This window comes from Lampetra fluviatilis, unplaced genomic scaffold (genome assembly GCF_964198595.1).
Source record: "Lampetra fluviatilis unplaced genomic scaffold, kcLamFluv1.1 SCAFFOLD_440, whole genome shotgun sequence".
Taxonomy (NCBI): Eukaryota; Metazoa; Chordata; class Hyperoartia; order Petromyzontiformes; family Petromyzontidae; genus Lampetra; species Lampetra fluviatilis.
The window spans coordinates 49256-72500 of record NW_027620682.1 but is presented as its reverse complement, the minus strand read 5'-3'; the positions used below and the strand labels follow the sequence as shown (position 1 = coordinate 72500).

The 23245-nt window shown below is 48.7% G+C and overlaps 1 protein-coding gene across 1 annotated transcript in view; it reads right to left on the bottom strand.

The window, feature by feature from the left end:
- The window catches only part of LOC144954252 (C-terminal-binding protein 2-like), a 40117-nt gene that overhangs the window by 9662 nt on the left and 7210 nt on the right, over positions 1-23245 (bottom strand). The window contains exon 2 of the mRNA XM_078884790.1: positions 3137-3174. The gene's annotated coding sequence lies outside the window, so the exon portion shown is untranslated. The remainder of the gene's footprint in view (positions 1-3136; positions 3175-23245) is intronic.

The window sequence follows — 23245 nt, the reverse complement described above, 5'->3', positions numbered from 1 at the left end:
ATACAAATAAAACATATTTAAATAATTAAATAAAACATTAAAATAAATGTTATTTCATTATGTTATTGTGTAGAAGGGAAATAATAAAATAAAATCATTTTTACATTATAAAATAATTAAATAAAACATTAAAATAAATGTTATTTCATTATGTTATTGTGTAGAAGGGAAATAATAAAATAAAAGCATTTTTACATTATAAAATAATTTAAATAAAACAACAAAATAAATGTTATTTCATTATGTTATTATGTAGAAGGGAAATAATAAAATAATACAAACAAAACACATTAAAATAATACAAATAAAACAAAATAAAATAATTCTCACGACGTTTCGCCGCGACGCTTTGTGGCCGAAACGTCGTGAGAATTGCATTTTATTTTGTTTAATTTTTATTATTTTATTTTAATGTTTTTATTTCTATTAATTTACTATGTTTTATTTTCATTATTTTATTTTAATGTTTTATTTCTATTAATTTACTATGTTTAATTTTTATTATTTTAATGTTTTATTTCTATTAATTTACTATGTTTAATTTTTATTATTTTATTTTAATGTTTTATTTCTATTAATTTACTATGTTTAATTTTTATTATTTTAATGTTTTTATTTCTATTAATTTACTATGTTTTATTTTCATTATTTTATTTTAATGTTTTATTTCTATTAATTTACTATGTTTAATTTTTATTATTTTATTTTAATGTTTTATTTCTATTAATTTACTATGTTTAATTTTTATTATTTTAATGTTTTATTTCTATTAATTTACTATGTTTAATTTTTATTATTTTAATGTTTTATTTCTATTAATTTACTATGTTTAATTTTTATTATTTTAATGTTTTATTTCTATTAATTTACTATGTTTTATTTTCATGTTATTTTATAATGTTGTATTTTTTAAATTTTATTATTTCCCTTCCAAATCATAACATAATGAAATAACATTAAATTTTATTATGTTTTATTTTTATTTTATTATTTCCCGTCTACATAATAACATAATGAAAGTACATTTGATTTTAAAATGTTTTATTTTAATAATTTTATTATTTCCCTTCTACATAATAACATAATGAAATTTTTTATTATGTTTTATTTTTATTTTTTTATTATTTCCCTTCCAAATCATAACATAATGAAATAACATTAAATTTTATTATGTTTTATTTTAATTTTATTATTTCCCGTCTACATAATAACATAATGAAATTACATTTGATTTTATAATGTTTTATTTTTTTTATTTTATTACTTCCCTTATACATAATAACATAATGAAATTACATTTGATTTCATTATGTTTTATTTTTATTTTAATATTTCCCTTCTACATAATAACATAATTATTTTTTTTATTTTTCATTTTTTTATTTTTTTTATTTTATTATTTCCCTTCTACACAATAACATAATGAAATTACATTTAATTATGTTGTATTTTTTTAATTCTATTATTTCCCTTCTACGTGACTTTACCGAAAGAACCAAGAAGATCATTGTTATCGTTATAACCACCCTCCACCCCCCCACAGCTTCTACAAATTAAAACAAAAATACTAAAAACAAAATTAGCGAAGTAGAAGTTGGCCGAGACGCGGGAAGCGCTGAAGGAGCGTGGGAGAAGCGTGGGGGGAGAAACGTGGGAGAAGCACGGGGGGAGAAGCGATGAAGGAGCGTGGGAGAAGCGTGGGAGAAGCACGGGGGGAGAAGCGATGAAGGAGCGTGGGAGAAGCGTGGGGGGGAGAAGCGTGGGAGAAGCACGGGGGGAGAAGCGATGAAGGAGCGTGGGAGAAGCGTGGGAGAAGCAGCGGTAGAAGCAGCAGGGGGAGCGCTGGGGAAGCGCTGAAGGAGCGTGGGAGAAGCGTGGGGAGAGAAACGTGGGAGAAGCATGGGGGAAGCGCGGGAGAAGCGGCTGGGGAAGCGCTGAAGGAGCGTGGGAGAAGCGTGGGGAGAGAAACGTGGGAGAAGCATGGGGGAAGCGCGGGAGAAGCGGCTGGGGAAGCGCTGAAGGAGCGTGGGAGAAGCGTGGGGAGAGAAACGTGGGAGAAGCATGGGGGAAGCGCGGGAGGAGCGGTTGGGAAAGCGCTGAAGGAGCGTGGGAGAAGCGTGGGGGGAAGAAGCGTGGGAAAAGCATGGGGGGAGAAGCACGGGGGAAGCGCTGGGGAAGCGCTGAAGGAGCGTGGGAGAAGCGTGGGGAGAGAAACGTGGGAGAAGCGTGGGAGAAGCGGCTGGGGAAGCGCTGAAGGAGCGTGGGAGAAGCGTGGGGGGAGAAGCGATGAAGGAGCGTGGGAGAAGCGTGGGAGAAGCATGGGGGTAGAAGCAGCAGGGGGAGCGCTGGGGAAGCACCGAAGGAGCGTGGGAGAAGCGTGGGGGGAGAGAAACGTGGGAGAAGCATGGGGGAAGCGTGGGAGAAGCAGCAGGAGAAGCACTGAAGGAGCGTGGGAGAAGCGTGGGAGAAGCATGGGGGTAGAAGCAGCAGGGGGAGCGCTGGGGAAGCGCTGAAGGAGCGTGGGAGAAGCGTGGGGGGAGAGAAACGTGGGAGAAGCAGCAGGAGAAGCGCTGAAGGAGCGTGGGAGAAGCGTGGGGGGAGAAACGTGGGAGAAGCATGGGGGAAGCGTGGGGGAAGCAGCAGGAGAAGCGCTGAAGGAGAGCGGGAGAAGCGTGGGGGAAGAAGCGTGGGAGAAGCATGGGGGAAGCGTGGGAGAAGCGGCTGGGGAAGCGCTGAAGGAGCGCGGGAGAAGCATGGGGGGAGAGAAACGTGGGAGAAGCATGGGGGAAGCGTGGGAGAAGCGGCTGGGGAAGCGCTGAAGGAGCGCGGGAGAAGCATGGGGGGAGAGAAACGTGGGAGAAGCATGGGGGAAGCGTGGGGGAAGCAGCAGGAGAAGCGCTGAAGGAGAGCGGGAGAAGCGTGGGGGAAGAAGCGTGGGAGAAGCATGGGGGAAGCGTGGGAGAAGCGGCTGGGGAAGCGCTGAAGGAGCGCGGGAGAAGCGTGGGGGGAGAGAAACGTGGGAGAAGCATGGGGGAAGCGCGGGAGAAGCGGCTGGGGAAGCGCTGAAGGAGCGTGGGAGAAGCGTGGGGGGAGAAGCGTGGGGGGAGAAGCGGAGGCAGCAGCGTCAGGGGCTCACCACCGCCCCTCCGCCTGGCAATGATCGCCGAGTTTTCCCTGCAACGAGAGAGAGAGAGGGGGGTCAACGAGCAGTGTTGAGTCTATGGGCAGTGTTGAGTCTATGGTGCAGTGTTGAGTCTATGGTGTAGTGTTGAGTCTATGGTGCAGTGTTGAGTCTATGGTGCAGTGTTGAGTCTATGGTGTAGTGTTGAGTCTATGGTGTAGTGTTGAGTCTATGGTGTAGTGTTGAGTCTATGGTGCAGTGTTGAGTCTATGGTGTAGTGTTGAGTCTATGGTGCAGTGTTGAGTCTATGGTGCAGTGTTGAGTCTATGGTGTAGTGTTGAGTCTATGGTGCAGTGTTGAGTCTATGGTGTAGTGTTGAGTCTATGGTGCAGTGTTGAGTCTATGGTGCAGTGTTGAGTCTATGGTGCAGTGTTGAGTCTATGGTGCAGTGTTGAGTCTATGGGCAGTGTTGAGTCTATGGGCAGTGTTGAGTCTATGGGCAGTGTTGAGTCTATGGGTAGTGTTGAGTCTATGGGCAGTGTTGAGTCTATGGGCAGTGTTGAGTCTATGGGCAGTGTTGAGTCTATGGGCAGTGTTGAGTCTATGGTGCAGTGTTGAGTCTATGGTGCAGTGTTGAGTCTATGGGCAGTGTTGAGTCTATGGGCAGTGTTGAGTCTATGGTGCAGTGTTGAGTCTATGGGCAGTGTTGAGTCTATGGGTAGTGTTGAGTCTATGGTGCAGTGTTGAGTCTATGGGCAGTGTTGAGTCTATGGGCAGTGTTGAGTCTATGGGTAGTGTTGAGTCTATGGTGCAGTGTTGAGTCTATGGTGCAGTGTTGAGTCTATGGTGCAGTGCTGAGTCTATGGGCAGTGCTGAGTCTATGGGCAGTGTTGAGTCTATGGTGCAGTGTTGAGTCTATGGTGCAGTGTTGAGTCTATGGTGCAGTGTTGAGTCTATGGTGCAGTGTTGAGTCTATGGTGCAGTGTTGAGTCTATGGTGCAGTGTTGAGTCTATGGTGCAGTGTTGAGTCTATGGTGCAGTGTTGAGTCTATGGTGCAGTGATGAGTCTATGGTGCAGTGTTGAGTCTATGGTGCAGTGTTGAGTCTATGGTGCAGTGTTGAGTCTATGGTGCAGTGTTGAGTCTATGGTGCAGTGTTGAGTCTATGGTGCAGTGTTGAGTCTATGGTGCAGTGATGAGTCTATGGTGCAGTGTTGAGTCTATGGTGCAGTGTTGAGTCTATGGTGCAGTGTTGAGTCTATGGTGCAGTGATGAGTCTATGGTGCAGTATTGAGTCTATGGTGCAGTGTTGAGTCTATGGTGCAGTGTTGAGTCTATGGTGCAGTGTTGAGTCTATGGTGCAGTGTTGAGTCTATGGTGCAGTGTTGAGTCTATGGTGCAGTGTTGAGTCTATGGTACAGTGTTGAGTCTATGGTGCAGTGTTGAGTCTATGGTGCAGTGTTGAGTCTATGGTGCAGTGTTGAGTCTATGGGTAGTGTTGAGTCTATGGTGCAGTGTTGAGTCTATGGTGCAGTGTTGAGTCTATGGGTAGTGCTGAGTCTATAGTGCAGTGTTGAGTCTATGGTGCAGTGTTGAGTCTATGGGTAGTGTTGAGTCTATGGTGCAGTGTTGAGTCTATGGGTAGTGTTGAGTCTATGGTGCAGTGTTGAGTCTATGGTGCAGTGTTGAGTCTATGGGTAGTGCTGAGTCTATGGTGCAGTGTTGAGTCTATGGTGCAGTGTTGAGTCTATGGGTAGTGTTGAGTCTATGGTGCAGTGTTGAGTCTATGGGTAGTGTTGAGTCTATGGGTAGTGTTGAGTCTATGGTGCAGTGTTGAGTCTATGGTGCAGTGTTGAGTCTATGGGTAGTGTTGAGTCTATGGGTAGTGTTGAGTCTATGGTGCAGTGTTGAGTCTATGGTGCAGTGTTGAGTCTATGGGTAGTGTTGAGTCTATGGGCAGTGTTGAGTCTATGGGTAGTGTTGAGTCTATGGTGCAGTGTTGAGTCTATGGTGCAGTGTTGAGTCTATGGTGCAGTGTTGAGTCTATGGTGCAGTGTTGAGTCTATGGTGCAGTGTTGAGTCTATGGTGCAGTGTTGAGTCTATGGGCAGTGTTGAGTCTATGGGCAGTGTTGAGTCTATGGGCAGTGTTGAGTCTATGGGTAGTGTTGAGTCTATGGGCAGTGTTGAGTCTATGGGCAGTGTTGAGTCTATGGGCAGTGTTGAGTCTATGGGCAGTGTTGAGTCTATGGGCAGTGTTGAGTCTATGGGTAGTGTTGAGTCTATGGGCAGTGTTGAGTCTATGGTGCAGTGTTGAGTCTATGGGCAGTGTTGAGTCTATGGGTAGTGTTGAGTTTATGGGCAGTGTTGAGTCTATGGTGCAGTGTTGAGTCTATGGGCAGTGTTGAGTCTATGGGTAGTGTTGAGTCTATGGTGCAGTGTTGAGTCTATGGACAGTGTTGAGTCTATGGGCAGTGTTGAGTCTATGGGTAGTGTTGAGTCTATGGTGCAGTGTTGAGTCTATGGTGCAGTGTTGAGTCTATGGTGCAGTGTTGAGTCTATGGTGCAGTGTTGAGTCTATGGTGCAGTGTTGAGTCTATGGGCAGTGTTGAGTCTATGGGCAGTGTTGAGTCTATGGTGCAGTGTTGAGTCTATGGTGCAGTGCTGAGTCTATGGGCAGTGTTGAGTCTATGGTGCAGTGTTGAGTCTATGGTGCAGTGTTGAGTCTATGGTGCAGTGTTGAGTCTATGGTGCAGTGTTGAGTCTATGGTGCAGTGTTGAGTCTATGGGGCAGTGTTGAGTCTATGGTGCAGTGTTGAGTCTATGGTGCAGTGTTGAGTCTATGGTGCAGTGCTGAGTCTATGGGCAGTGTTGAGTCTATGGTGCAGTGTTGAGTCTATGGTGCAGTGTTGAGTCTATGGGCAGTGTTGAGTCTATGGTGCAGTGTTGAGTCTATGGTGCAGTGTTGAGTCTATGGTGCAGTGTTGAGTCTATGGTGCAGTGTTGAGTCTATGGTGCAGTGTTGAGTCTATGGTGCAGTGTTGAGTCTATGGTGCAGTGTTGAGTCTATGGTGCAGTGTTGAGTCTATGGTGCAGTGTTGAGTCTATGGGCAGTGTTGAGTCTATGGGCAGTGTTGAGTCTATGGGCAGTGTTGAGTCTATGGGCAGTGTTGAGTCTATGGTGCAGTGTTGAGTCTATGGGCAGTGTTGAGTCTATGGGCAGTGTTGAGTCTATGGGCAGTGTTGAGTCTATGGTGCAGTGTTGAGTCTATGGGCAGTGTTGAGTCTATGGGCAGTGTTGAGTCTATGGGTAGTGTTGAGTCTATGGTGCAGTGTTGAGTCTATGGGCAGTGTTGAGTCTATGGGTAGTGTTGAGTCTATGGTGCAGTGTTGAGTCTATGGGCAGTGTTGAGTCTATGGGCAGTGTTGAGTCTATGGGTAGTGTTGAGTCTATGGTGCAGTGTTGAGTCTATGGGCAGTGTTGAGTCTATGGTGCAGTGTTGAGTCTATGGTGCAGTGTTGAGTCTATGGTGCAGTGTTGAGTCTATGGTGCAGTGTTGAGTCTATGGTGCAGTGTTGAGTCTACGGTGCAGTGTTGAGTCTACGGTGCAGTGCTGAGTCTATGGTGCAGTGTTGAGTCTATGGTGCAGTGTTGAGTCTACGGTGCAGTGTTGAGTCTATGATGCAGTGTTGAGTCTGTGGTGCAGTGTTGAGTCTGTGGTGCAGTGTTGAGTCTATGGTGCAGTGTTGAGTCTATGGTGCAGTGTTGAGTCTACGGTGCAGTGTTGAGTCTACGGTGCAGTGTTGAGTCTATGGTGCAGTGTTGAATCTATGGTGCAGTGTTGAGTCTGTGGTGCAGTGTTGAGTCTATGGTGCAGTGTTGAGTCTATGGTGCAGTGTTGAGTCTATGGTGCAGTGTTGAATCTATGGTGCAGTGTTGAGTCTGTGGTGCAGTGTTGAGTCTATGGTGCAGTGTTGAGTCTATGGTGCAGTGTTGAGTCTATGGTGCAGTGTTGAGTCTATGGTGCAGTGTTGAGTCTATGGTGCAGTGTTGAGTCTACGGTGCAGTGTTGAGTCTACGGTGCAGTGCTGAGTCAATGGTGCAGTGTTGAGTCTATGGTGCAGTGTTGAGTCTATGGTGCAGTGTTGAGTTTATGGTGCAGTGTTGAGTCTATGGTGCAGTGTTGAGTCTATGGTGCAGTGTTGAGTCTATGGTGCAGTGTTGAGTCTGTGGTGCAGTGTTGAGTCTGTGGTGCAGTGTTGAGTCTATGGTGCAGTGTTGAGTCTATGGTGCAGTGTTGAGTCTATGGGTAGTGTTGAGTCTATGGTGTAGTGTTGAGTGTATGGTGCAGTGCTGAGTCTATGGTGTAGTGCTGAGTCTATGGGTAGTGTTGAGTCTATGGTGCAGTGTTGAGTCTATGGTGCAGTGTTGAGTCTATGGTGTAGTGTTGAGTCTATGGTGCAGTGTTGAGTCTATGGTGCAGTGTTGAGTCTATGGTGCAGTGTTGAGTCTATGGTGCAGTGTTGAGTCTATGGGCAGTGTTGAGTCTATGGTGCAGTGTTGAGTCTATGGGCAGTGTTGAGTCTATGGTGCAGTGTTGAGTCTATGGTGCAGTGTTGAGTCTATGGTGCAGTGTTGAGTCTATGGTGCAGTGTTGAGTCTATGGTGCAGTGTTGAGTCTATGGTGCAGTGTTGAGTCTATGGGCAGTGTTGAGTCTATGGTGCAGTGATGAGTCTATGGTGCAGTGTTGAGTCTATGGTGCAGTGTTGAGTCTATGGTGTAGTGTTGAGTCTATGGTGCAGTGTTGAGTCTATGGTGCAGTGTTGAGTCTATGGTGCAGTGTTGAGTCTATGGTGCAGTGTTGAGTCTATGGGCAGTGTTGAGTCTATGGTGCAGTGTTGAGTCTATGGGCAGTGTTGAGTCTATGGTGCAGTGTTGAGTCTATGGTGCAGTGTTGAGTCTATGGTGCAGTGTTGAGTCTATGGTGCAGTGTTGAGTCTATGGTGCAGTGTTGAGTCTATGGTGCAGTGTTGAGTCTATGGGCAGTGTTGAGTCTATGGTGCAGTGTTGAGTCTATGGTGCAGTGTTGAGTCTATGGTGCAGTGTTGAGTCTATGGTGCAGTGTTGAGTCTATGGTGCAGAAAATAAGAAAAAACCGCCACTTTTTAAATCCTTTATATTAAGTTCGCTTGCTTGCTTGTGCGCTTACGACCGTGCAAATCTTTCGGTCGTTTTTTTAACCCACTTCCCGTGATCCAATCGAGCTGACATTTTGCACACAGACTCGTTGTGCGTGACAATTTATTGTCGTGAAAATTTCTTTGCAAAATTTTCCACTTTTTAGGAAAAAAAACATTTCACTAACACAATCATATATTTTTCCTAAACACAGAAAATTATTCAAGAAAACAACTAAAATGCACAGTATAAACAATCGTACAAAAACTGAAAACCTTATAATCCTTATATACGACGTTCCTTATATTTAATTTAAAATACCAATGTGATAAAAATGAAACTCTTACTCAAGAAAAACAGAAATGAATAATAAAATAAAACCGATGCCACGCATAAAGAATTTTTTTCAAATTGTCTTGCTGTGGGGTTCACACCTGATGATGATTGATTGTGTTGCAATCGAAACGTCGTGAGAATTGTCTAGTTTGATTTTTATTATTTTATTATTTCCCTTCTACGTGACTTTACCGAAATAACCAAGAAGATGAATCCCTGCAGTCACGAAAGCTTTTAATCGAAAGGTAGGGGGTTGTTTTTGAGGGACTCACTCACTCACCTCCATACACACTCACCTACTCACCCATTCACTCACTCTCACACTCACTCACTCACATACATACATACACACTCACCTACTCACCCATTCACTCTCTCACTCACTCACATACAAACACACTCACCTACTCACTCACTCTCACACTCTCTCACTCACTCACATACAAACACACTCACCTACTCACCCATTCACTCACTCTCACACTCACTCACTCACATACATACATACACACTCACCTACTCACCCATTCACTCACTCTCACACTCTCTCACTCACTCACCTCCATACACACTCACCTACTCACCCATTCACTCACTCTCACACTCACTCACTCACATACATACAAACACACTCACCTACTCACCCATTCACACTCACACTCACTCACATACAAACACACTCACCTACTCACCCATTCACTCACTCTCACACTCACTCACTCACATACATACATACATACACACTCACCTACTCACTCACTCTCACACTCACTCACTCACTCACATACAAACACACTCACCTACTCACCCATTCACTCACTCTCACACTCACTCACATACATACATACATACACACTCACCTACTCACCCATTCACTCACTCTCACACTCACCTCCATACACACTCACCTACTCACCCATTCACTCACTCTCACCACTCACTCACTCACTCACATACAAACACACTCACCTACTCACCCATTCACTCACTCTCACACTCACTCACATACAAACACACTCACCTACTCACCCATTCACTCTCACACTCACTCACCTCCATACACACTCACCTACTCACCCATTCACTCACTCTCACACTCACTCACTCACATACATACATACATACACACTCACCTACTCACCCATTCACACTCACTCACATACAAACACACTCACCTACTCACCCATTCACTCACTCTCACACTCACTCACTCACATACATACATACATACACACTCACCTACTCACCCATGCACTCACTCTCACACTCACTCACTCACATACATACATACACACTCACCTACTCACCCATTCACTTACTCACTCACTCACATACAAACACACTAAACTACTCACCCATTCACTCACTCTCACACTCACTCACATACATACATACACACTCACCTACTCACCCATTCACTCTCACACTCACTCACATACAAACACACTCACCTACTCACCCATTCACTCACTCTCACACTCACTCACTCACATACATACATACACACTCACCTACTCACCCATTCACTCACTCTCTCACTCTCACACTCACACACACTCACCTACTCACCCATTCACTCACTCTCACACTCACTCACATACATACATACACACTCACCTACTCACCCATTCACTCTCACACTCACTCACATACAAACACACTCACCTACTCACCCATTCACTCACTCTCTCACTCACTCACCTCCATACACACTCACCTACTCACCCATTCACTCACTCTCACACTCACTCACTCACATACATACATACACACTCACCTACTCACCCATTCACTCACTCTCACACTCACTCACTCACATACATACATACACACTCACCTACTCACCCATTCACTCACTCTCACACTCACTCACTCACATACATACATACACACTCACCTACTCACCCATTCACTCACTCTCACACTCACTCACATACATACATACATACACACTCACCTACTCACCCATTCACTCACTCTCACACTCACTCACTCACATACATACATACACACTCACCTACTCACCCATTCACTCACTCTCACACTCACTCACTCACATACATACATACACACTCACCTACTCACCCATTCACTCACTCTCACACTCACTCACTCACATACATACATACACACTCACCTACTCACCCATTCACTCACTCTCACACTCACTCACATACATACATACATACACACTCACCTACTCACCCATTCACTCACTCTCACACTCACTCACTCACATACATACATACACACTCACCTACTCACCCATTCACTCACTCTCACACTCACTCACTCACATACATACATACATACACACTCACCTACTCACCCATTCACTCACTCTCACACTCACTCACTCACATACATACATACACACTCACCTACTCACCCATTCACTCACTCTCACACTCACTCACTCACATACATACATACACACTCACCTACTCACCCATTCACTCACTCTCACACTCACTCACATACATACATACATACACACTCACCTACTCACCCATTCACTCACTCTCACACTCACTCACTCACTCACCTCCATACACACTCACCTACTCACCCATTCACTCACTCTCACACTCACTCACATACATACATACATACACACTCACCTACTCACCCATTCACTCACTCTCACACTCACTCACTCACATACATACATACACACTCACCTACTCACCCATTCACTCACTCTCACACTCACTCACTCACATACATACATACATACACACTCACCTACTCACCCATTCACTCACTCTCACACTCACTCACTCACATACATACATACACACTCACCTACTCACCCATTCACTCACTCTCACACTCACTCACTCACATACATACATACACACTCACCTACTCACCCATTCACTCACTCTCACACTCACTCACATACATACATACATACACACTCACCTACTCACCCATTCACTCACTCTCACACTCACTCACTCACTCACCTCCATACACACTCACCTACTCACCCATTCACTCACTCTCACACTCACTCACATACATACATACATACACACTCACCTACTCACCCATTCACTCACTCTCACACTCACTCACTCACATACATACATACACACTCACCTACTCACCCATTCACTCACTCTCACACTCACTCACATACATACATACATACACACTCACCTACTCACCCATTCACTCACTCTCACACTCACTCACTCACATACATACATACACACTCACCTACTCACCCATTCACTCACTCTCACACTCACTCACATACATACATACATACACACTCACCTACTCACCCATTCACTCACTCTCACACTCACTCACTCACATACATACATACACACTCACCTACTCACCCATTCACTCACTCTCACACTCACTCACTCACATACATACATACATACACACTCACCTACTCACCCATTCACTCACTCTCACACTCACTCACTCACATACATACATACACACTCACCTACTCACCCATTCACTCACTCTCACACTCACTCACTCACATACATACATACACACTCACCTACTCACCCATTCACTCACTCTCACACTCACTCACATACATACATACATACACACTCACCTACTCACCCATTCACTCACTCTCACACTCACTCACTCACATACATACATACACACTCACCTACTCACCCATTCACTCACTCTCACACTCACTCACTCACATACATACATACACACTCACCTACTCACCCATTCACTCACTCTCACACTCACTCACTCACATACATACATACACACTCACCTACTCACCCATTCACTCACTCTCACACTCACTCACTCACATACATACATACACACTCACCTACTCACCCATTCACTCACTCTCACACTCACTCACTCACATACATACATACACACTCACCTACTCACCCATTCACTCACTCTCACACTCACTCACATACATACATACATACACACTCACCTACTCACCCATTCACTCACTCTCACACTCACTCACTCACATACATACATACACACTCACCTACTCACCCATTCACTCACTCTCACACTCACTCACTCACATACATACATACACACTCACCTACTCACCCATTCACTCACTCTCACACTCACTCACTCACATACATACATACACACTCACCTACTCACCCATTCACTCACTCTCACACTCACTCACTCACATACATACATACACACTCACCTACTCACCCATTCACTCACTCTCACACTCACTCACTCACATACATACATACACACTCACCTACTCACCCATTCACTCACTCTCACACTCACTCACATACATACATACATACACACTCACCTACTCACCCATTCACTCACTCTCACACTCACTCACTCACATACATACATACACACTCACCTACTCACCCATTCACTCACTCTCACACTCACTCACTCACATACATACATACACACTCACCTACTCACCCATTCACTCACTCTCACACTCACTCACTCACATACATACATACACACTCACCTACTCACCCATTCACTCACTCTCACACTCACTCACATACATACATACATACACACTCACCTACTCACCCATTCACTCACTCTCACACTCACTCACTCACATACATACATACACACTCACCTACTCACCCATTCACTCACTCTCACACTCACTCACTCACATACATACATACACACTCACCTACTCACCCATTCACTCACTCTCACACTCACTCACTCACATACATACATACACACTCACCTACTCACCCATTCACTCACTCTCACACTCACTCACTCACATACATACATACACACTCACCTACTCACCCATTCACTCACTCTCACACTCACTCACTCACATACATACATACACACTCACCTACTCACCCATTCACTCACTCTCACACTCACTCACATACATACATATGTAATAAAAGACTTGACCACGATATCTGGCTCAGTGTCCTTTATTCGGTCCGTACTGCGTCCCCACACGGCTGTCTCTCTTATTCTCTCTGTGCTGGTTCCGATGTCACTCCAGTCCACATCAGCAGCCCCGCTGCTGTTCTTGTCGCTCTTGCAGCCCCACAGCAGCTCCGCTGCTGTACTCTCACACAGCTCCCTTGGCTGTTCCTGCTGCAGCTCTGACGGCCTCGTGCTGTCTCGCCTTCTCGTCGCTCCTGCGACTCCTGGCAGCCACCCCGCTGCTCCTCACACACAGCCTCACTGCCTATCTCTATCTGCAGCTTTACACCTCCCAGTAGCTCCCTACTGTTCCCAGGGTTGGCTCCCGCTTCTGACGGTGCCCCCTCGGCTCGTACGCCCGCGTGGCCCCACACCTTTCCATTCACACCCCGACTGCCTTCTCCTTCCGGTTTACCCGCTTAAGGACCCCCTACCTTTCACCCACGTCACCTGGCTCCGCCTCCTCGTGACGTCACATCCGTAAGGTCGCTTTCGCCCGCATTACACCACCCTCCCCCATAGAAAAAACCCAGCCGACCTCGGCTGAACAACACCAAAGCGTAATGCGGTGAACCGACCTTCCCCCTTAAAGGACACTAAGCATGCAATATAACAACAAGAACAACACACAAGTAACATCGACGAACGTACGAAAGCATGCGATAAATACGACGGCAAGAACAAGAACAATAACAACATACAATCAACGAAACGTAAGCGATTTGGAACGAGTGCGGGTCGCCGGCCCGTCCCGGACGGTCGGCGGCCCACTTGTAGAACGGGGACGCGATGGAACACGAGAAATGACAGGGGGTAATTCCTCTGCTGCGATTGGAAGTCCACCGACATCTCGTGTCCCTGACGAATCAGTCTTGGTCATATTCGGCGAATGCGCCTGCAGCGGGGTCGGAAGGGTCGCCGGGCTTGAAGGTCCCGCAGCCTTGGCAGGCGCCCTCCGAGCAGGCCCACTCCTCCCCCGCGGTGTCACGGTCGGCCTGTCTGGAACAGGTACGACAGGCGCTCTAGCAAGATCAATGGACGCAGGCGGGGAAGAGTCAGAGTCAGCAGCAACAGACCCCGGCAAGGCAACATTGGGAGATGACGCATCACGTAGGGGAGCAACGTATGGTTTCAACCGCGACGTATGAACAAACCAACGGCGAGAACCAAACCGAACGCGCGCCGACTGTGGATTGGGAACCTCAATGAGGCGCACAGGACCATGCCAAGGTTTGTGCAATTTAGGAGAGGTCCCCGGCCGCACCTGCGGGCAATGGAGCCAGGCCAGGTCTCCCACCTTCCAGGGGCACTCCCCCTCAGACCGCCGAGCATACCGCTCGTTCCGGGCCTGGGCTTTGGCCGTAGCCACGCGGGCGTTTTCCCGCGCCTCCGTAACCCGGCGAACCGTGTCCTGAATGTATTCAGGGAGTGGTTTACGAGGTCCCTTCACCCCAGTACCCAATTGCACATCCACCGGAGGCACGTTTTCCCGACCATACATAAGGTAAAACGGCGAGTACCCTGTAGCCGCATGGGGCGTCATCCTGTACGCCGAAAGCACTCCGGGGATGTGCAGATCCCAATCCGATTGCTGTTCACTCACAGTATGGCAAAGCATGGCAGACAATGTCCTGTTCAGCCGCTCAACCATACCATCCGTCTGCGGATGGTATGGAGATGTCCGTATCTTCTTAGTCCCAAGGCCTGCGCACACTTCAGCCAATAATTTAGAAGAGAAATTTCGGCCCTGGTCCGTGAGGAGTCTCTCCGGCGCCCCCTTGTCCATAATGTACCCAAACAAAAAGGCGTCGGTGATGGCCGCGGCCGACTGATCGGGCAACGGCCAGGCCATCGGCCAACGGGAGAGATACTCGACCCCTACCAGCAAATATTTATTTCCCCTCGCCGATGGTGGGAAGGGTCCCAATATGTCCAGTGCCACCAATTCATTGACTCGAGACACCTGAATCGACTGGAGAGGCGGCACGTAAGGATGTTTAGGCGGCTTACGCCGGGCGCATTCAGGGCACGCGCGCACGTGCCCTACGACATCTGTCGCCATGCCGTGCCAAAAATAATGACGTTGTAACGTCAACAAGGTCTTCTGCACCCCTAAATGCAATAGTGTGTCACAATGGAGAGTTCTAATCAACTCAAATCGCAAGGACGTTGGTACCACCACACGCCAGCTTTCCTGGAACCTTTCTTGCCACATAAGCAGACCATCTCGGAGAGCGGTTCGCGGCCCCACAGCCGAACTCGGACTCCCCTTGTCCCTCATAGACCGCTTCCGCATGGACAACAACGACTCGTCCATCATCTGTTCCCGAATCCAGACAGACCGCGGCAGATTCAAAACCCCATCAGTCGGTCCCGGTTCCATCGGAGTATCCGACTTCCCGACGGCCAACGTGAGCGGCTGAGGGGGGTTGAGAATCGGCGAACACCTATGCGTCCCCGACGCACATTTACAAGGGGCGCGCCCTGGTAATCTGGAAAGTGCGTCAGCGTTCGCATGGCGCACTCCCTTCCGATGTTGAATTTGGAAGGAAAACTCCTGCAGCGTGTCCAACCAACGTGCCCACTGTCCCGAAGGCTGGTCCATTTTAAGTGCATATTGCAAGGCCGCATGATCCGTACGCACAATAAAAGAACGACCGTAAAGGTACGGTCGAAATTGCCGTAGGAAAAAAACAACCGCCAAAAGTTCTCTACGAGTGACACAGTAGCGTGTTTCCGCAGGCGACAAGACTCGGCTACCATACGCCACGACGCGCTCTACGCCCCCTTTAGACTGTGATAATACCGCCCCAATACCTGTGTCACTCGCGTCCGTATCGAGAATGAAAGGGCGATCAAAATCGGGATAATCCAATGTCGGGGCCGTAGCCAATAGATCGCGCAGACTCCGAAAGGCCGCCTCTTCCGGCTCTCCCCAAACAAATTTCCGTCCTTTACCCGTAAGGAGATGCAAGGGCCTCGCAATCGTCGCAAACCCCGGCACAAATCTTCGGTAATACGAGGCAAATCCCAAAAACCGTCGAACATCCCCCACAGAGGCCGGAGTCGGCCAATCCCGGACACACGCCGTCTTTTCCGGATCCGTGGACACCCCCTCGGCACTCACAATGTGCCCCAAATAACGGACGGACCGTTGCAGTAGGTGGCATTTCTTTGGTTTGAATTTCAAATTGGCAGAGCGCATCCTCGTGAACACTGTCTCCAGCCGCGTTAAATGTTCCTCAAATGTGCGGCTGAACACAATAATATCGTCCAAATATATAAGACACGTCTCCCACTGCAACCCCGTCAAAACGAGCTCCATCAATCTTTGAAACGTAGCAGGGGCCGCATTCAATCCCATCGGGAGGCAGTTGAATTGAAATAACCCCTGCGGCGTACGGAATGCGGTTTTCTCCCGTGAGGACTCGTCAAGGGGAAGCTGCCAAAATCCCGAAGAGAGGTCCAGTGTGGAAAAGAACTTAGCCCCCGACAATGCGTCAAGGGAGTCGTCCATACGCGGCAGGGGGTACGCATCTGCCACCGATATCTTATTCAATTTCCGGAAATCGACACAAAATCTCAAGTTGCCATCCTTTTTCTTAACCAAGACCACAGGAGCGCCCCATGGGCTGTTAGATGGCGATATAATGTCCGCAGCCAACATGTCTTCCACCGCCCCCCGAACGTGTTCTCGCTCCGCTGGACTCATCCGATGCGAATTTAACCGAATAGGGGCAGCGTCGCCCGTCTCAATGTGATGGGAAAGCAACGATGTGCGTCCCAAATCCAAATCGTCGGAGCTGAATACATCCGAATACGTCAGCAACAATTTACGCAGCGCATCACGTTGCCCCACGGACAGGGAAGAATTTTCGTCACATAAGGTAGCGATCCAACGATTATCCGAACCCCTTGGCTCGGAAACACCAGCGACCACTCCTCGGCGATGCGGACAATCGTGCGTCGCAAACGCCGTAGTGGCATGTGCCACAACCGTACCGGCCGGAACACGGATGTTTTCCACCCCCGCATTAAGCACCTGTAAAACCGGTAATTGATCCGGCCGGACGATGGTCTGTGCCCCAACTAACGCCAATCCCGTTGTTATCGTGGCGGATGGTGACAACAAGACCCCTAATGCTCCTAGCCGATTGGGCAGGGGCTTCCGATACCGCAAGGGTATAAGCATCTGTGAACCAGGTGGGATGTCCACAGATGCGACGGACAGCGCCTGCACCTGTACGGCCGAAGCAGGTCGCCCCCAGGGCGACGGCAGAAACGAGATTCGACGGCCCCCCGGCAATTCAATACAATTCTCATTGATTTTAATCAAAATGGGCATCTTAGCCAAAAAATCCGTGCCTAGTAAGCAAGGAACCGCCAAAGATCTCGATATTAACACAACGCCCGAAGCCGACACATCCCCTATAGATATCTTAGCATCCACCTGGCCCACAATCCCCATACTACCCCCGTTTGCAGCGACGCAAGACCCATAAACCGGACGCACAGCCCCCGGCGGAATGCCCAACAGATGGAAAATGACATCCGATATAATAGTCGCAGACGCTCCCGAGTCGACCAAAATGCGCACGTCCACACCTTGTATGGACCCCGGTACAGTGGACGAACCCGTAGCGGCCGCGACAACTTTCCGTGCCAATTTGCGCCACTGCGTAACTGAATGACAAGGCCCCGTCGATGGCCTTTCTTTAACAACAACAATAGGATCGCGCAACACAGGTGGTGGGTGAGGTGTAAAGCCTTGCCGAGTGTCTGGTGCGTGCCGACATGCCTGTTTCGGAGGTTCCTTGGTCGGCTTGTCCGGTTTTGTGGGCTCCTGCTGCGGCGGACCCGGGAAGCGGGCCCAGCAATCTTTGGCGTAATGGCCCCTACGGCCGCAGCGGAAGCAATCGGCCTCGTTGCGCCGAAGCGCAGGTCCTGCGTCCCGGCGGCCCCGTCCCGATGGCGTAGCGCGCGGCCCCGGCCTTCCGCGTCCCGGCCATGGAGAGGAGGCAGCCGTCAGCTCCTGTGGACCCCGCTCATCCGGCACATAGATCGCCCTTGTGGGGTCCCACCCCATCGCGCCTCCTTCCTTGACGGGCCCACCCGTCCATGCCGCCACTTGCTTCCAGCGACGGAGATTAAACTGCGCGTCCAGACACTTTGCTGCCGCCCGGGACGTGAGCTTCTCATGCCCACACACAGGCATGGGGATGCCCAGATCCCGAGACAGCTCCAGCATTTTTCCCAATATGAGAGGCTCGAGCAGATCCTGTGGCGTGTCAGGATATGCTGCCATGGCCAGCTCCAACACCGCACCCCTGAACGCCACGGGCGATTCTTCGGGTGCTCGTTGTCGTTGAGCGAATCGGCGATGCGCGTCGTCAGGTGGCTCATAGGCGTCGGCCATTTCCTCAAAAACTCCACGTAAAGTCTTCTTCTTATCGGCCGTTATGGAACGGAAAAATCGAACAGATTCGTCGTCCAGCAGAGTCGGCAACACTTCCAAGGCCTCCGCATCGGTCCATCTTGCTGAACGAACCGCCGCCAAAAATCGGCAGGCGAAAGCGCTCCAATCGCCCCCGATAGAGAATTCCTTAACTGTAGTAAGGTGGCGACTCCGACTCCTCTTTACGCCGTCTTCCAATGATGGTTGTTCTGGAGGCAAATTCAAAATGGCGTCGGCCCGCGGCGTGGCCAAGATGGCGGTTTGGCGCCGCGGAGCGCGCAAGATGGCGTCTTCTTGCCGCGTGGCCAATGGCGGCGGCAGGGCAGGCAACGTGGCGGCCCGTGGAGCACCTTCTCGTTCCATCGTCGTCCTTGGCGTAACGAGGTGACACAGATGCGCCAGGACGTCCTTGAGTGTCTCCAGTTGTTCTGCCACCTGTTGCCATCTTTGCTCAGCGTCCGATGTTGTTGACGGACCCGCCATCGCGCCGACATCTTCCACGCCCGTCCCCGTGCTCGCCTCAGCAGGGCTCTCCTCCACCACCCCAGCAAAATCCGTGGTCGGAGGGAATTCGTCGTCGTCGGACGAAGAAGCCGATGCTGGCGCCGGGGGAATTTTCTTCCTTACTTGCTTAGACATGCCGTTTCACTTCTGACCCCAGTGTAATAAAAGACTTGACCACGATATCTGGCTCAGTGTCCTTTATTCGGTCCGTACTGCGTCCCCACACGGCTGTCTCTCTTATTCTCTCTGTGCTGGTTCCGATGTCACTCCAGTCCACATCAGCAGCCCCGCTGCTGTTCTTGTCGCTCTTGCAGCCCCACAGCAGCTCCGCTGCTGTACTCTCACACAGCTCCCTTGGCTGTTCCTGCTGCAGCTCTGACGGCCTCGTGCTGTCTCGCCTTCTCGTCGCTCCTGCGACTCCTGGCAGCCACCCCGCTGCTCCTCACACACAGCCTCACTGCCTATCTCTATCTGCAGCTTTACACCTCCCAGTAGCTCCCTACTGTTCCCAGGGTTGGCTCCCGCTTCTGACGGTGCCCCCTCGGCTCGTACGCCCGCGTGGCCCCACACCTTTCCATTCACACCCCGACTGCCTTCTCCTTCCGGTTTACCCGCTTAAGGACCCCCTACCTTTCACCCACGTCACCTGGCTCCGCCTCCTCGTGACGTCACATCCGTAAGGTCGCTTTCGCCCGCATTACACATACACACTCACCTACTCACCCATTCACTCACTCTCACACTCTCTCACTCACTCACCTCCATACACACTCACCTACTCACCCATTCACTCACTCTCACACTCACTCACTCACATACATACATACACACTCACCTACTCACCCATTCACTCACTCTCACACTCACTCACATACAAACACACTCACCTACTCACCCATTCACTCACTCTCACACTCACTCACTCACATACATACACACTCACCTACTCACCCATTCACTCACTCTCACACTCACTCACTCACATACATACATACACACTCACCTACTCACCCATTCACTCACTCTCACACTCACTCACTCACATACATACATACACACTCACCTACTCACCCATTCACTCACTCTCACACTCACTCACTCAAATACATACATACACACTCACCTACTCACCCATTCACTCACTCTCACACTCACTCACTCAAATACATCCATACACACTCACCTACTCACCCATTCACTCACTCTCACACTCACTCACTCAAATACATCCATACACACTCACCTACTCACCCATTCACTCACTCTCACACTCACTCACTCACATACATACATACATACACACTCACCTACTCACCCATTCACACTCACTCACATACAAACACACTCACCTACTCACCCATTCACTCACTCTCACACTCACTCACATACAAACACACTCACCAACTCACCCATTCACTCACTCTCACACTCACTCACATACACACTCACCTACTCACCTACTCACCTACTCACCCATTCACTCACTCTCACACTCACTCACATACACACTCACCTACTCACCCATTCACTCACTCTCACACTCACTCACTCACACACTCACCTACTCACCCATTCACTCACTCTCACACTCACATACACTCACCTACTCACCCATTTACTTACACTCACATACATACACTCACCTACTCACCCATTCACTCACACTCACTCACATACATACACACTCACCTACTCACCCATTCACTCACTCTCACACTCACTCACATACAAACACACTCACCGACTCACCCATTCACTCACTCTCACACTCACTCACTCAAATACATCCATACACACTCACCTACTCACCCATTCACTCACTCACTCTCACACTCACATACACACTCACCTACTCACCCATTCACTCACACTCACATACATACACACTCACCTACTCACCCATTCACTTACTCTCACACTCACATACACACTCACCTACTCACCCATTCACTCACTCTCACACTCACATACACACTCACCTACTCACCCATTCACTCACTCTCACACTCACTCACATACACACTCACCTACTCACCCATTCACTCACACTCACATACATACACACTCACCTACTCACCCATTCACTCACTCTCACACTCACTCACTCACACACTCACCTACTCACCCATTCACTCACTCTCACACTCACATACATACACACTCACCTACTCACCCATTCACTCACTCTCACACTCACATACACACTCACCTACTCACCCATTCACTCACTCTCACACTCACATACACTCACCTACTCACCCATTCACTCACTCTCACACTCACTCACATACATACACACTCACCTACTCACCCATTCACTCACTCTCACACTCACTCACATACATACACACTCACCTACTCACCCATTCACTTACCCTCTCACTCACTCACATACATACACTCACCTACTCACCCATTCACTCACTCTCACACTCACTCACTCACACACTCACCTACTCACCCATTCACTCACTCTCACACTCACATACATACACACTCACCTACTCACCCATTCACTCACACTCACACTCACATACACACTCACCTACTCACCCATTCACTCACTCTCACACTCACATACATACACACTCACCTACTCACCCATTCACTCACTCTCACACTCACATACACACTCACCTACTCACCCATTCACTCACTCTCACACTCACATACACTCACCTACTCACCCATTCACTCACTCTCACACTCACTCACATACATACACACTCACCTACTCACCCATTCACTCACTCTCACACTCACTCACATACATACACACTCACCTACTCACCCATTCACTCTCACACTCACATACACACTCACCTACTCACCCATTCACTCACTCTCACACTCACTCACTCACACACTCACCTACTCACCCATTCACTCACTCTCACACTCACATACACACTCACCTACTCACCCATTCACTCACTCTCACACTCACTCACACACTCACCTACTCACCCATTCACTCAATCTCACATACATACACTCACCTACACACAAAGACAAAGCTCCTACAGGTAGCGCACACACACAGGGGGCAAGTGCTGTTAGTAGCAGCAGCAGCAGCAGCGTCTATGAAGGCTACCGGCACTGTGGCTACACACACAGAGGGGGTGGGTGGGTGAGCAGCACCACCACGCCCGGCCGCCTTTGTCTCTCCTCCAGTGTCACACACACACACTCCCACCTACTCACCCACTCACTCAGTCACTCACTCACCTACTCACTCAGTCACTCACCTACTCACTCAGCCACTCACTCAGCCACTCACTCAGTCACTCAGCCACTCACTCACTCACTCAGCCACTCACTCACTCACCTACTCACTCAGCCATTCACTCAGCCACTCACTCACTCACCTACTCACTCAGCCATTCACTCAGCCACTCACTCACTCACCTACTCACTCACTCACTCAGCCACTCACTCACTCACCTACTCACTCAGCCATTCACTCAGCCACTCACTCACTCACCTACTCACCCATTCACTCGCTCACTCACTCCCCCATGCACAAAGACAAAGATCCCCCGTGTAGCCTCTAACAGGCTGTAGGGGCAAGTGCTGTTAGTAGCAGCAGCAGCAGCGCCTATGAAGGCTACCGGCACTGTGGCTACACACACAGAGGGGGTGGGTGGCCGCCTTTGTCTCTCCCAGTGTCACACACAGACACACAACTACTCACCCACTCACTCACTCAGCCACTCA